Below are 14,359 nucleotides of genomic sequence, written 5' to 3'. Positions count from 1 at the left end.
ATGAGTAGTATGGAGCTCTGCAGATCAGAATCGCATACCTCCAGGCTGGAGACACTAATTAGAATGGCGACACTCATTAGAAGACAGATGGGGAGAGGGGCACACAGTTAATACCATGCTACACAGTGGTAGCACACTAATGCGTAGATAACGAGAGAGAAGAAATTAGAGGATATGTGCTCAGGGCATCATGGGAAGTCCAGCAGCCTAGGCCTATAGCAACATAACTAAGGGATGGTTCAAGGTCATCTGAGCCATTCCTAACTATAAGCTTTATCAAAAAGGAAAGTCTTAAACCCAACCTTAAACACCTTAAAAGTTGAGAGGGTGTCTGTCTCCTGAACCCAATCTGGGAGCTGGTTCCACAGAAGAGGGGCCTGCAACCTGAGAGTGAAGTGATCTGTTGGGATGATATGGTACAATGAGGTCTTTAAGATATGATGGAGCTAGGCCTTTAAGGACCTTGTATTTAAGAAGGAGGATTTTAAAACCTAATGTGAATTTTACAGGGAGTCAATGAGAAGAAGCTGACATTGGGGTAATATAATCTCTCTTGCTAATTATCACCAATGCTCTCCCTGCAGCATTTTGAATCAATTGGCTTTTTAAAGAGCTATTTGAATAATCTGACAGTAATGAATTACAGTAATCCAGGTGTGCAGGTGAAAACAGTCCTGGCTACTTGCTTGATATACGATTTAAAGGACATATCCCGGTCAAATATAACACCAAGGTTTCTCACAGTAGTACTGGAGGCAAAGGTAATGCCATCCAGAGAAGTGATTACTGTAGATAGTGAATCTCTGATCTGATGACTATTATTACTATCTATTTGAAGTAGAAAGTTAAAGGTCATCCAACCCTTAATGTTTTTAAAGCATACTGGGCGTTTAACTTGCAGATCATCTGGTTTTCGTAAAAAAACAAAACAAAAAAAAACTAAACTATGAGGCTAACATTGACAGTTGTGTTTCACTATATTGCATGGTAAAGCTAAATGAAAGCAAATTTGATGCAGACATAGTACAAAGCATTCACACAAGCCTATTGCACCACCAGCTAACAGCCCACATGTTAATCTGTACAGCCAAAGGTCAAAGAGGTTTTTATTGCCATTTCAACCATGTGTAGCAGGTGCCATGGAGGGGCCAGGGGCCATGGAGCTATATGAACACATAGGACTAAGTACAATACAAGGGACTGAGCATAAAGGTTTGTGCAAGCTTATACAGACAGTACCAAACAGTGGAAACAGTGCAGACAGTGTAGACAAACAGTGCCAACAGTGCAAGAATGAGAAACAGTGCAATTAATAACACTACAATACAGACAGTGCAAAACACTTGGGAGACAAAAAGACATTACACAGAACAGAGAGCAGCGCCAACTAATGAGCAGAGTAAGAGTATGAGTTCGAGTGGCTGGAAACATTTGACTCATTAGCAGCATAGTGTCTGCAAAGGATACGAAGATGTGTAGAAGGGCTGACAGGTTTGTATATAGGTTATGATATTATTGTGGTTGTGGGTGAGTGTGTCTATTTGTGTATTTTTAGTCCAGTTTCAGCGAGTTCAAGGCTCTGATGGCTTGAGGGAAGAAACTATTACACAGTCTGGTTGTGTGGGTCCAAATTCTCCGGTACCTTTTTCCAGATGGAGGGAGGTTGAAGAGTGTGTGTGAGCGATGTGTGGCTTTCCTCACTATCCGCTGCAGGGTCTTGTGATCCGAGATGCTGGAGTTCCCAAACCAGACAGTGATGCAGCTGCTCAGGATGCTCTCTATGGTCCCTCTCAGCTTCATCTGAAAGTAGAGACACTGCTGGGCTTTCTTGGTGATGGGGCTTGGTGTTGAGGGACCAGGTGAAGTTCTACGGAGGATCCATTGAGAATCAGTGGAGAGTGGTGACTCTGTGCTCTCCTGAAGTCAACAACCACCCCCTTGTTTCTGTCAACGTTCAGAGACAGGCTGTTGGCTCTGCACCAGTCAGTAAGATGTTGCACCTCCACTCTGTATGCTGACTCATTGTTCCTGCTGATGAGACCCACCACAGTCGTGTCATCATTCATTGCTGCACAGTCGTGAGCTCAACAGGATGAACAACAGAGGACTGAGCACACAGCCCTGAGGGACCCCAGTGATCAGTGTGGTGGTGTTGGAGATGCTGTTCCTGATCTGGACTGACTGAAGAGTCCAGTCAAGAAGTCCAGGATCCAGTTGCTGAGGAAGGTGTTCACATTCAGCAGGCTCAGTTTTCCAGTGAGGTGTTGAGAAATGGTATTGTTGAATGCTGAGTAGAAGTCTATGAACAGCATTCTTAGTGTGTTCTTAGGTTTCGAGGATGTTTTTCTCCCCTTTATGTGCTAACTTACAAACAATAGTGCACCGTTCATAGTACACAAATGCTTTCTGATCACCTAAATATGGCGCACACACTACTTTTTCTGAGAAATGTAATCGTCTGAACATTTATTCTTTGTTTTTATTTAAGAATCAACGTTTGCAAACATTCAATACTATTGGTTTCATGTTTCTTCGTTATTCATTTGTGAATGTATGAAAAACAGGTTTTGTATGCGTCTTGTGATTTATTTATTTATTTTTTTAATCTAACAGCTCATTACAAGCCTGTCAACATTGAGCATTTGAAAAGATTGCTTATTTTTTCATTGGCCAAAGACCGTCTTCCATCAGGATACGCTGTTGTGTTGTGCTGTGTGGTTTCTTTGCATGAATGTTTTGGCTGAGGTTCTAACTGCTATCATCTCCGTGCTATCTGTTCCTCATTAGGCAAACTGCCCTGTGGCTAGTCTCCATACCACATTCCATTCCTTTTATTGTAATGTCTCTCTTTGTCTGCACACACATCACATCTCCTCTTCCATCGGGGCCTGAGCTTGCTAGTAGTCTACAGTGTGAGACTAATAGCTCTCTATGGCTGTGATTTATGCAATTGTGTATTTATTTTATGTTTCACATATGCAACTCTGACTGTGGATGCAAAACGGTCTCTTTGTTGCAAATTGATGTGATCTGTGGTTAATGTGTAGAGAGTTTTTTGGAGAAATGATTTGTTGTTATGTCAGGGGAAATTAATAAAACTTTATGTTTATACAAGTTAATTCTCCTCTCCCAGAATTTTGGAACACATCAAACAGTTTCAGTTAAATTAGGCCTATAAATGAACACAGATAGAAACTAAAGCAAACAGTTTAAGGAACCAAGGCCTTTATTCATTGACCATCATTTCCCTCTCTCCTCTCTGGCATCTGTCTTCTGACAGGCCCATACGAGATTAGACTGAGGTGCCTTTTCTTCCTCAGGAATAATTTGTTATGACAAATGGCCATGAGATACACGCCTGTGGCCAATAAACACTACTCTAAAAGATATCCTCCCTGTGAGTCACCTGAAGGTTTGCTGCTGCCTTGTCTTCTACTGGATCTATTAGATCCCATTAGATATAAAATGTGTTTCTTTATGAGCTGTGATATGTGTTATTTCTGTGAACTGCATTCCATTACACAACACAGAGAGTGATTTGGGTGGACATTTAGGGATTTTGGGTTGATATTGGAAACTAGGACTTAAACAAGGAAGGAATCTTGAAGCTCAAAACTCTGGAGCTTGAGTAACAGCTGAGGTTATCTGTAGGGCAAGAAAACTGACTGACACTGAGCCCGACTGAGTAATAGACCTGTCTCCGTGTCATCAGTGAGTGTGTGTATCTGTGAGTGCGTGAGTGTGTGCACACGCACTTGACAGAAGGGGAGATAGGAAGGGAGATGTTATGATAGCACAAGCTCGATTAATGAATATTTGTTTTTCCTCCTGCAGAAAATTGGTGTGCTGTGTTGTCTTCTAGAGCTGCTTTAACTGGGGAGGACAATTAATCATTCCAGCCAAATGGTGCAGGAAAGAATCATGAGTACTATCACAGGGTGAGCTCACTCCCCAGATGGCACCGTCTCACAAAATGTGTGTGCGTTGTCAGCCATGCTTGTGTCAACATGCATCAGTGTGTGTCTTTGTGCAAGATGTAAGGAGCAAGGGGAATGCTTCCTCTCCGTTTCAAAGGAGTGAAGGAGTGTTAATTATCACATTTTCACCAGTTTGTTCACCTCTATCTTTTTAATATCACTGACCACATAATTCAATTGGACTGCAATTGCTTTGCCCTCTTGTGGTCATTTTTAAAAATGCAGCAAATAAAAAAAAAAGTGATGCGCTGCTGTGCAAAAACTGCAATCAAAAGATGGAGCCAATTTGGCATATATGCCTTTAGAATTACATTTCCTTATACTAGCATTCCTTACAATTTATGTTTAAACGTCAACCATTGTTTAATATTTTGTCAAGTTAAATTGGAAGGATTACAATTACCTACTTTGACAAAGTGGAAACGAGTTTATCACGAATAAGAACAAGTAAAGTCAAGTTTGACAAAAAAATAATAAATAAAAATCTCACATCAAGGCCTGCTTACTTGCGCCGTGGTGGCCATAAAGAAAAAAAGTGGACCTCAAACAGCTTTTTACCAAGATCAACATTAACCCACACATTTCTTTCAAATACATTGTTGACAGAGCTTTGTATTCTCATTCCATGTGGTAAAGATGGTTTATGTGCTTACTGAGGTCAGTGTGGCTGTGTTTACTCTTTTTAATTATACATCAAGGAACAGTCTCCTTAAAACAGCTGATCAGCTAAATTCATGTTCCTTTCAATCTCCCAATTCCCACACCCCCAGCCCGCTCCCTGTGGTGAATCAGCACATTTCTGTCTGGAGACACAGACAAAAACGCGTTATTGCTTTGCGAGCAGCTCCAAGCGTGTTCAATGTGACCTTCAAACCTTCAACAGAACACACAGCTTTTGCTTCTTCGCTTCTTCGTGACCAGAGGCTGAGGACAGATGTTTCTCTATAAAAGGACTTTTGAGAGCATACTTCAAAGTAGACTGTTTCCATGTATTTTTTTTTTTCACTGAGGGCTGCACATTGCTTCGAAATGTCAGAGATGGAGAAGCAAGGAACTGTTAAGTGCAGAGATGCATGTCTCTTGTGCATAGTATTTGTCTGAAAGGGTGTCTATCTTTACAATTTTTTCAGCACTTCTGTAACAAAGTACAGCAGAAAGCCCTGTCACCATGATCCAGATTAGCAGATAGTGAATAAATGAATGAATGAATGGATATTTTTTTAAATTTGTTAGGTAATACGGAATAAGCACATACTCTTTCTTTTGTGCACTCTGTGAAGAACACAGTTGTGTTCAGGAACTGTGAGATGCCATGATACAAAGCATTTGACAGCCTTTGGTGCTGTAAGTTATTGTGTGTGCCACACCTTCCTCTCGATCAATATCCCTGTGAGACGGGGCATAATTAGAGACGTGTGTGTGTGTGTGTGTGTGTGTGTGTGTGTGAACAGCATATGAGGGAAAATTTGTGAGGTGTCATGCCTCCTGTGCAGAAAGAACACAGAGAAGGAATGCTGTTCATCAGCCTGATAGAGGTTTGGTCAGCAGTTTGTGGCAGGCTGGCAGTTATACTGAGGCGTCTATGCTGATTGTGTCTTTACTCACTGATGGCCTGATGGCTCTTCCCTGCATTTTCATTCCATCAGTGTTACTGCTTCATCTTCAGTTCCATCAACACCAGAGTCACATTTAAAGACATGTCGAAAATATTTGCAACATTACCACTGGAAGAGTTCAGCTTGCAGTTCCGCCTGGGAGGGTGAATTAATTTGAGAGAGCGACTCCGTGTGAATCTGTATATGTTGGCATTCATTCAGCACGACAGGAGACCAAGAATCCATCTGGCAAGTTTAACGTCCTATCTTTGGCTGCCATTACAGTACATCTACATGCACCATGATGTCTAGCAAGAACATAGATACATATGCATACAGGCATGAAAATATACACTAGTTCATACATGTGTACTATACAGAAATACACACATGCAGATACTGTATACACATCAGCAGTGTATCTCCCACCAAAAAAAATAAAAACCTGACAGCTAACCCCTATGATAATTTGTCATTAGCTTGTCATTGCAAGGTATTTTGCAACATACAGGCAATGCAACACACAGCACATTACTTGCAGCCAAGCATAATAGGTAATTATGCTTGGTGGCAAGCCCATGTAGCACACATTCACAGTCAACCAAACCAAGAGAGAGAAAGAATGCTGTAGGTCATGGGCTTTGACTCTCTTGTTTTTATCTCAGATATGTCTTTTTAATGAGACTTTGCAGATAGTTTTTAGTATACTGACATAGATAACCACTGTTGACAAGGAAGGCACCAACAGCAGAAGACCTCTCTAGGTTCCAGTCTTGTCAACCAAGAACAGAATTTTGAAGCTGTAGGGCTAGGGTTAGATTTAGGTTAGGTAGTAGATATCCTCCCAAAAACGGCAGATGGCCAACAGCCTAAATGACTACAGACTCTACACCGATCAGGCATAACATTATTACCACCTTCATAATATTGTGTAGGTCTCCCTTGGGCCTCCAAAACAGTGTTGTTAGGGGACCTTTGGGTCCGATGGGTTGAGGGGAGGGGCCTCTGTGGATCATCCCACAGATACTTGATCAGTTTGGGATCTAGTGAATTTGGAGGCCAGGTCAACACCTTGTGCTGTTGGGGTGAGGGTGCCTGGTCTTGTCTAGGTGAGTGGTACATGTCTAAGTAACATCCACATGAATGCCAGGTCCAAAAGTTTCCCAGCAGAACACTGAATTGTGACAAGATGGTCAATGTTTGGAACACCTAGAGGAAATTTCGTCAGAATTGGCTTGGACAGTCTTCCATCAGAATAGGATTAGAATTTGGTCGTCTGTGTCAAGGTCACTGTGATCATCTGTACTATTGTGGGTACCGCGTTACAAAGTAACGCATTAGAGTACTCTAATTACTTTTTTTCGTGTAACGTAACGGGTTAGTTTTGTGAGTTAAGCAATCAGTAACTTCGTTATTTTTTTAAAAAAGTAATCCGTTGCTTTAAGAATTTCTCCGGATAAGGAAAGAAAAATTCCGACTGCAGTCTGCTTTTTGTCAGACAGTACTGTGCACCTGTGGATGTGTCAGCGGAGGCGCAGCGCTGTGATGATGCGTCTGTGCCCTGCTGACCTATGTTACCTGCGTGTGTGTGTGTGTGTGTGTGTGTGTGTGTGTGTGTGTGTGTGAGTGTTTTCGAACCGCCGGCAAGATGGCAGAGAGGACAGCTTTTGAATCGTGGAAGTACACACATTATTTTCCAGCGAAAAGGACAAGAACAACATTACGGTAAAATGCACACTGTCTGCTACCTGTTCACCTCAGATTGTGTTTACTTAAGCGCACTTAAATGCACTTTCATAACTGCATTCGGGTTAAAAAAATAAAAAATTCAGGAGTTACCTAATCTTGTTTGGTGCTCATATATAGGCTACCTGGGCTGGGTAGGTATATATGAGTACCAAACAAGATTAGGAAACTCCTGAATTTTGATCATATGTTCTGACTGATCAAAATAATAATAATAATAATAATAATAATAATTAATAAAACGCTATGTGGCATATTGCTGACTGTCTTTCCTGTTATTGTTATCCTGCAGAGTTAATTTGGTTGGATGACTGACATTATTCATTGTCAGGACTTCTCGGTGCATTTAAAGGAGGCTGTGTGTCTGTGTCAGTTAAGTTGCAGCATGTGCGAGGCGATGCAAACGGCTTTTAATTTTTGGTAACGCATGAGCACTCTGACGCGTTAATTTTATTCATAGGTGATGCTGTAACGTAACATATTACTTTTAATTGATGGTAACGTTGTAACCTAATTAACTACTTTCCAAAGTACCTAACACTGATCATCTGTCACATTGATGAGGCGATCTGCCTGGAGGTGTGGCCGCGTGCGTGCTGCTGCGTGCGCGCGTGCTGCTCTGGCGCACCTCAGCAGGTGAGTGAAATTAGACTAATCAGCAGCACGCGTAAAAACCGCAGCGTTTGACTGGGTGCAAGGCCGCGGAGGACAGCAGAAACAAAGCTAAAGAAGCGCTTCACAAATTAATCAAAGCATGGGTTGAGGACTGAAATCAAAAGGATTACCGGTAAGCTCCCGTCTCTTCACTGGACTCTAAAATGTGATCTCTGGCTGTGTTGTGGTCTGTGTATTGGAGTAAATTAACTGTACTGTCTGTTGTTGATGGGAGAGATTAACATTGTTTGTTTATACGGTAAAGTTCAGTTTAAAGGTAGCAGTTGTCGTTGCAGTTGGCTTATTTAGATATTAAACTGTCAAGAGTTTGTGCTTATTTCTTTCTTTGGGTTACCTACCTTATTTACCATAAAATATTTGTTTAAATTGTAAATCAAATTGTGGCCCAATTAGGTTGCTTAAAAAGAAAATAGTAGATGAAGTGTTTGAATGGTGTTAGTTAAAACATAGCAAACTTTTGCTTCATTAAAATGCTTAATTCGTGTATATAAAAAAAAGGGTATTTCTGTTCAAAAACGGCTGTTAAAATCTACAGTAAAATCGGTTTAAAATGCTTGATTTCATTTAAGTTGAATGAGTATTTAGTTAAAATTGTCACGTCTAAAATCTGTATAATTTAGGTTAAAAACAAAAGGGAAAAACAGGTTAATTTAAAAGTAAACGGTTTAGTTTCTGTTTATTCAATTCCTAATTTACACAGTACTTACCTGGGTTGATATTTAGTGAGATAATGGTTGATGTGTGTTTAAAATATACTTGTGTTTAACCTAATTGAATGCACTTACCTGAATATGTGTTTAAATGTACTTACCTTGGTTGATGGAAAATGCAGAATTTTATTTACATTTGTTTTATTCTTGTGTTTAAAGGTTTTTCACCTTCCTTGTTTATTGGTCAAATAAACTGAAGATTGAGTGAAATTCTGAGTCTGGTCAAGTCCTTCCTTTTTCAAGTTTGGGAAGCCATGACGCTGTAAACAAACTTGACAGTGAAAAACCAAGCCTGAGAGCGGTGACCAGAAGACTCCACTCACAGCCACAACTGATAGGGAGGACTCTCCACCTGGGGGCCTGGAGGATAAAGCCTGCTGTCCGTCAACCAAGGAGAACAAAATGGCTGAGTCAAAGTCACTCGATGAACTGAAAGTAGAAAGGACCACAGTTAAGAGACTTTTCTCCCGTCTTGCCAATAGCATTACGAGGACCCACATGGATATGTCTATGGAGGAGTTGAAGGAGATCTTCAAGAAGCTTACACTAGAGGGCTCCAGAGTCATGGAGGCAAAGGAAGAAATGGAGGCCGCTTACATGGCAGAGTGCAACGCAGCTATTACAGAGGAGCTGAGCGACCTACAGAGAACCGACATAGAGAAGACGGGGAAAGAATGTGAGCAAAAGACTAAAGCAGTTAAACTCCTAATCTGAGAGACACTCTGAGCCACATATGAAGAAAAAGAACTGTCCCTGGCTCTACAAGTTACAGAGGCTGAGTGCAGGAACGTCTCCTCCACTCAGCCAGAAACCACTCTGGAGGCATATGAGCTGATCCACCTAGAAAATTTGGTGCACAAGGCAAAAGAGGGGCACCAGAACTGGAAAAAGACTGGTGCAAAAAGACTTTGATTACCGTGTACGAGAGCTCGGGGTGCACTCCACCAGTCAGAAGCGGCCATCCGAGAAGAATCATAGAGCTCATCCCAACTGTGGAAAAGGCCCTCTATGATTAAAATGAACTAGACAATGTAGACGCCATCGAGGGCAAGCTCTCAGAGACTCTGAAGAAAGACTTGAGTGTCGCTGCTGACGAGGGAAACACTGTTAACCACCAGAACCGCTTCGACAAGCTCATCACGTTCCTGAAGTCACAAGAATCCATATATGAACAACTAGATCAACTGAGGGACGTTGTCGAACCCGCCAAGGAGAAAACCAAGTTTCTAAAGTATGACAGAACAAAGACAACCAAGTCCAGCAGTGAAGCAATAGGCTGCATCATTTGCGGTGACCCAGAGCACAGAAAGAAACTGTATTTCTGAAGAAGGTTTAGGACCAACTTGAAGCCATTGGAGAAGAGGGACGCAACACAACAGCTTGGTGCCTGCAAGAGATGCTTCGAAGTCCACAACGGCGACTACTGCAGAAAAACCACCTATCTGTGTGGGAATCCAGAGTGCAAAGACCAACACCACTATTTTCTCTGTCCAGTTGCCAGACCCAAAGAACAGTCCGATCAGGTCCAGTGAGAGCTGAGGGCAAAAGATACACCGAAGCTCAAGAAGAGTTCCTCTCCAAACTTTCACCTGAGCTGGCGCAGCAGTGTCGACACGCCTTCTGCAATGTCACATCCAGGACATACAACTCCACTGCAGAGAGAGGCGTTCTGGAGGAAAACGGCTTAAACGAGTACCCAGTAATCCTGATGCTCCTTGAATCGGGACCCTCATTGACCTGGCATCAGACATAAACTATGTAACACACAGAGCTGCAAGCAAGTTGAACCTTAGAAGTGAAGACGTGACACTGGTGGTTCACAGGGTTGGAGGGATGAAGGTGTCTGTCGCAACTAAGCACTACCTCTTCAAGATACGTATCAACACTCCAAGAGGGACTCTCAAGTCACATCAACTGATCTGCTATGGACTTGATAAAATTGCAGAAGTTCACAGACATGTTCCAGCCGTCATGTTACAGAAGATCTTCCCAGGTGTTCCCCTCAAAGACCTCGCAAGACCCAGAGACATACAAATCCTGATCAGCCACAAAGATGCTCTGGGACGGCACGCACCCAGACCTCTTCGAAGAAGTCACCTTAATGGCCCATACGTCAAAGACACACTTCGCAAGATACATGAGAACTGCAGCAGCCAAGAACAGCGAACTCGCCTGTAAAGATCCAGTCTAATGCCAGTTTCCTGACCATCCCCACGCCCAGTCCAAAACAGCCACTAGCAGCAGAGACTTTCTGAAGTGGTGGAAGTGGGAAAGCATTGAAGCTGCTTGTGAGCTGAGCTGTGGAGGATATCGCTACGGGAATTGCCAACCCAGGGAGAAAGAAATGACACTGGCTGAAGAAAGAGAGATGGAGATGGTGAAAAATGGCTCGATGTATGTGAACGGAGACCACCACAGCCTTGAACCACACTGGCATGCCAAGTATCCATGGACAGAAGATCCAGCATCTATACCCAACAACAAGAGAGTGGTTGAAGCCACATTCCACAGAACAGCTGGTGAAGGAACCAGAGTGGAAGATGGCCTACGCTTCACAAGTCCATGAAATGGTTAATCGCAAAGCTGCAGTGAAGCTGTCAAAAGAAGTTCTGCACAGCTGGACCAGGCCAGTGTGGTACATAAGTCACCCGATCGCACCAAATTCATACTCGGTCTCCACCCCAGTGAGGCTAGCCAGAAGTACAGAGGCCTGAGCTTGAACAACATACTGATCAAAGGTCCTGACGTCCTGAACCCGATCCGAGCTGGTGTCTTTGCTGCCCTTGGTGACATCTGCAAGATGTACAACTCTGTCTGGTTGGAGGACAGAGAGGTCCACCTGCACAGGTTCCTGTGGCGCAACACTGAAAATGCTGAAAAGAAGATTTCGTCATAACGAGAGTCAACATCGGAGACAAACCTGGTGGTTGCATAGCCCCAGTCGCCATGCGAGAGACTTCCAACTTGCCTCTATTCAGCCACTTCAAAGAAATGTGTACTGGAGGAAGACGTATATGTCGATGATATCCTGACCTCTCACAACAACCTCAACCACTTGAAACTCCTCGCGTCCAACATCGAGTAGATCCTCAAAGCTGAAGGATTCTTCATGAAGCCCTGGGTCTACTCCAATCAAAGTGGGAGCAAAGGGCAGAGAGATGAGAAGATGGAGTTAAAGACCATGATCCTGCCTGAGCTCACTGAAGAGGATAACAGCCCTCGGCCTCGGTTACATCACTGAAGATGACAAGCTACATGTTATGGTTGCAGTGAACTTCTCCAAGAAGAAGAGAAAAATGCACCTTGGTCAGGACTTACTTAGAGAAGAAGTAAGAGGACAAACCCCAGATCCACTCACCAGAAGAGAACTGTTAAGCCAAGTCTCTGGTCTCTATGATCCACTTGGCCTGATGGCTCCTGCAAAACAGAAGCAGCCATTCTGGTCTGAAGAGCTTTTCAAGAAGCAAAAGTAATGTACTGCATAGAAGACACCTGGGATGCCGCCTTGTCCAAAGAACTCAGAAGCTGCCATAAAGCTCCTCGAAGAGTATGCTGACCTGAGCCAACTCAGGTTCACCAGACCCCTGACACTGCCAGATCCATGTCTAAGACCAAGTGGCATTGCCTTATCTGACGGCAGTGAGCATGCATACAGCGCTGTGCTGTACCTACGCTGGAACTGCAGCCATGGTGTCGTTGTGAGGCTAGTCGAGTCTAAAGCCAAGCTGACCCCTCTCGACCACAAGGATGATCCAGAGCAGCACCAATGTCTGAGATTGGTGGTGGACAGTGAACTTTGCAGATATCAACACCAGAGGGGCCAGTCCCAATGACCTAACTGAGGAATCCGAGTGGCAGTTGGGTCCAAAGTTTCTTCGACTTCCTGAGTGGCCGAAGAAATCAGCCAAAGACGTCGCTGCACAAGCAAGAGACAATATCACAAAATACAGAAGAAAACATTTGTCGCAGCACTCACCCAAAGTCATCAGAAAGATCCAATCAGAGTCCAGAAGACAGAGCCCAAGTTAAGTAGACCACCTGCAGCAGCGGCAGTCCAAAAGCTATTGGATGAAAGACGCTTCAGCAATCTAAGACGGCTGGTTGGGACGATAGCATGGACTTGGAAAGCAGCAAAGAAAAGTGGGAGGCAGTACCTTCATCTGGTGTCATCACGATCAAAGAAAGAGAAGATGTGTTCCGAGACCTATGCCTGGCAGCACAAGAGGGTGTACACTTTCCGAACAGAACAATTGACAGACTGGTTGTCTACAAAGCTTAAACAGGTGGACTCCTGATGGGTGGTGGCAGGATCCAGACCTTCAGAGAGGACCACAAAGCTGTTCCCCTGCTACCTTTCCAGGCCTGGATCTCCACCCTCCTAGCCCGAGAAGCACACAGTGAGGGACATGATGGGGTGGCAGGAAATTTGCTGCGGATCCGAAGGAAAGCATGGGTCATCAAAGGAAGGATTATTACCCAAAAAGTCGTTGACAAGTGTCGTTTGCAAGAAGGCAAAAGCTAAAACCTGTCAGCAAAAAATGGGGAAACTTGCCTGAAGAGAGGTCGAGTCTGGGGCGTGCTCTTCTGCTGTATGTCAAACCGAGCCATCTATGTCGAACTGGCAAAAACTCTAACAACAGAGAGCTTTCTACTTGCTTACCAGTGATTCAGTTCTTTCCAAGGCCATCCCCAGAAGATCTGGTCCGATCTGGGTGCGAACTTTATCGAAGCAAAACCTGTCCTGGATGAGATGTACACTTACCTGAGTCAACAAAGCAAAGAGTCACTTGAAGAATATGTTGCGAAAAATGGGACCTACTGGACATGGAAAATCCTTCCATCTGACTCACCTCCCCGAAATGGTGCCGCCGAAGCTGCTGTCAAGGTCACCAAAAGAGCTCTCCAAAGTCTTGGTAGAGGAGAAGGCCTTACCTTCAGCAAATTCTTGACGGTGCTCAAGCTAGCTGCCAATCTTGCCAACGAAAGACCTATCGACGCTATTCCAGAGCCGTGAAGACCGCATCCAATACATCACTCCAAACACCCTGTTGCTTGGCCAAGCCACACATAACCATTCATCTTCTCCTCTTTCCTCCTCTGTCTACTGCTGATGGCCACATTACTGCTTTATTGTGGAATTTACTGCCCAGTATTTTTTCACTTGTTGGTTACCAAGCATTATTGTCAGGTGTGAATAAAACATGACCTCAAATCCATTCCACTCTCTCCACTGAGTGCTTGAACAGCTCAGCCAAGCTCAGTGGGAGAGGAAAGTGAGCACAGAGGCAAAAATCACCACACAGAACTTTATTTTAAGTAATGTTATCAGACCACAGCATGACCAGGAGTGAAGGGTTCTTCATGGGCTACCAAAGGGTTAGACAGCTGTCACACAGACCTCATTGCCTGCTGCCAGATATTACAATGATATGTCAACACGGCTACCATATTGCTCTCCGTAAGCTGTGCCTTGCAACACACGTCTTTCAGGAAAGGAGGTCTATACACAAAGGCCATTTACAGATTTTCCAACTAGTTTGTAACAAATGCAACCAATGATGCTTTTTTTTTTTTTTAATGCTTTTTTTTTTTTTTTGTTCTCTGAAAGGCGTCGTTTCGGGCTGATGTCAAAATGTCCCACTCATGTCTTTAACTC

The sequence above is a fragment of the Chelon labrosus genome, assembly GCF_963514085.1.
Source record: "Chelon labrosus genome assembly, chromosome: 3".
NCBI lineage: Eukaryota > Metazoa > Chordata > Actinopteri > Mugiliformes > Mugilidae > Chelon > Chelon labrosus.
The sequence above is the reverse complement of the archived record's forward strand: the minus strand, read 5'-3'. Positions refer to the sequence as shown.